The sequence below is a fragment of the Trichosurus vulpecula genome, chromosome 2 (genome assembly GCF_011100635.1).
Source record: "Trichosurus vulpecula isolate mTriVul1 chromosome 2, mTriVul1.pri, whole genome shotgun sequence".
NCBI lineage: Eukaryota > Metazoa > Chordata > Mammalia > Diprotodontia > Phalangeridae > Trichosurus > Trichosurus vulpecula.
The window spans coordinates 255,779,051-255,781,687 of NC_050574.1; the positions used below are offsets into that span (position 1 = coordinate 255,779,051).

General features: G+C 37.7%; 1 pseudogene; it reads left to right on the forward strand.

The window, feature by feature from the left end:
- Positions 1-1,926: 1,926 nt before the first annotated feature.
- On the forward strand, positions 1,927-2,354 carry LOC118839785 (annotated as a pseudogene).
- The last annotated feature ends 283 nt before the right edge of the window (positions 2,355-2,637 follow it).

Sequence of the window (2,637 nt, forward strand, 5' to 3'; positions counted from 1 at the left end):
CCAAACTGGGATTCACACCTGGCTCCTCCAACTCAAAATGTAGTGCTCTTTCTAGAACAAAATGCTGCCTCAGCAGTACTGCAAATGGTAATAACTCTAAGACCAACCTTTATCCACTGAGACCAAAAGGTCTGCCTCTTACTTAGAAAAACAGACTCATTACAGAATCTGACTGAGAATATCTCTCTCATATTGTCCTATCTTTCCTCATGCACTGAGGTACTGATCACCAGTACCAGAGATCCCCATGTCTCTCTCCCCCATAGGCTCACATTTTTACTCACCCCTCAAACAATGAAATGGGGTCAGCTACACTCACAAACTCTCACAATGCACTCCCTCACTTAACTCTTCAGAAACAAATTTCTTCATCCATAAAATGAAGATCATCACGCCTTCATGAAAGGATTATTGTGACAGAAGTCCCTTGTTAACTTTATAGTATCATATACATGTCGGTTACTACTATTATTATTTTTTCCTAATCTTCTTTGATGGGGTTTTCTTTAGATAGATACAATATGTGGACAAGTCACAATCCTACTATGATTTTTTATGTTTAATGTTCACAAAACTATAACAGCTGATTAAAATTAGTATTTCCACTGAATGGTTATTAATGCATAGTTTCATAGTCTATTAATTCATAATTCAATATTGAACTTATGTTCTTGAAGTCCTAGTTTATATTTGATTTGCATAGGAAAAGTCTTGCCTAGTCTTGACTTCTTAAGGAATAATTAGAATCATTGAACTTGTCTAAATGGCCATGATTTATTTAGGAAATGTGTGTCTAGTTAAGTTGGATAGATAATTATGGCATCATAATTTATTTCTCTTGATTTTTCCAAACCATATTTCATATATTCCATTTGTTTGTCACATTTTTTGATAAGATCTATGCAACAAATTCATTGTTGGTGTGGCTGGAAACTGGTCCATAAACTGATAAATAGCTAACAAAATTGTGCTATATCAATGTTATGGACTATTAATGATCCCATAAAACAATGAAATTGAAAAATATATTAGCTAATACAAAGTAAACAGAACTAATAAAACAAGATAGAAGTTTTCATCAATGTAACTAGAAAGTCAAAATTTAGTAATTGGCTACTAGTTGACAGATATGAGGTCTGGAAATACAAAGAAAGGCAAAAGATAGTCCCTGCTCTCAAGGAGTTCACAGTCTATTGGAGCTGGGGTGGTAATATGCATAAAACCATGTACAAACAAGATATATAAAGGAAAAGCTGGGAATAACCTCAGAAGTAAACTAGTGTTAAAGTACTATTAAAGAAGATGAGGAAGGGCTTCTTGTATAAGATAGGATTTACCTGGTAAGGCAGGGTGGCCAGTTGAGTGGGATGAGGAAGAATTCCAGACATGGTGATCAACCAAAAAAAATGCCTGCATTTGGGAGTTAGAGAGCCTTATAAAATGAAGACTATAGAGGCCATTGCCACTGGATTGTGAGGCAGTGCTCAGACTAGGATATCCAAATCCTAGAGAATCTGAGATACCTAGGACCTATTTCTGAGAGAGCAGACCTAGCATTTGAAATTTCAAATATCAGCGAGAAGATGAAGTACAGAGGGATGCTTAACCCTGAGTAGTGAAAGTCAGTGGAAGAACCTTGATTAACTAAAGTGACATCAGGTAAGACTGAACATCCCCTCAGAAGCTCAATAGAGTACAAAGGCTGGCTTTCATGTAAAATGTCAATTCAGAAACTAAAGCCAAAAAAATGAACAAAGAAGACATGAAGCAGTAAAAAAAAATCACCAGTCTAAAAATCTCCCCAAAAGAAAAAGAAAGTAACTGCAAACAGAAATTTAAAGGAAAAAATGAATATCTTCAAGGAGTGCACAAATACCTGGAAAAATAATCGAGAGCTAAAAAAATGAAATAAAAGGTCGTTGGAGTCTCCTGGGCTACGGTGGAGGTGGAAGTGTAGTGGCAGCCCGAGTCTTTCCTTGGCGTATCCGGATTGCGAAGTGAATTGGCCGCGATGTTTCTGCAGTATTACCTCAACGAGCAAGGGGACCGGGTCTACACCCTAAAGAAAACAAACCCTGCAGGACAACAAACCTGCTCAGCTCACACAGCCAGATTTTCCCCAGACGACAAGTAGTCAAGACATCGTATCACTATCAAGAAGAGATTCAAGGTTCTCATGACCCAACAAGCACGATTGGTCCTCTGAATTACCAACCCACCAAGCAATGACAGCCACCAAGGACTCTGGCCCAAGAACCATTCCCTACATCTTGGAGACCTCATTCAGGAAGAGCTCAAATCTTTGACTCTCAACCAATTCTCACAACTTTAAAATTATTCCTTTTGTACACTTGCTTCTTGGAGTCTCAATTTGCCTTTGTTCTTCTCTGTATTTGGTAGCAATCAGGCTAAAATGAAAAGGCCTTAAGTTGCCACATCTTTTTTGGTCAATGTTGTAGGCTATTAAAGCTGAAATGATTTAGAGGTCTATTTTTCTTTTTTAATTGGGGGCAGGAAAGTCTTATTTGAATTGATCAGAGGAAGCTAGGGGGCTCATTGGATAGAGTGCTGGATGACCTGAATTCAAATACCATCTCAGACATTTACTAGCAGTGTAACCCTGTGCAAGTCACTTAA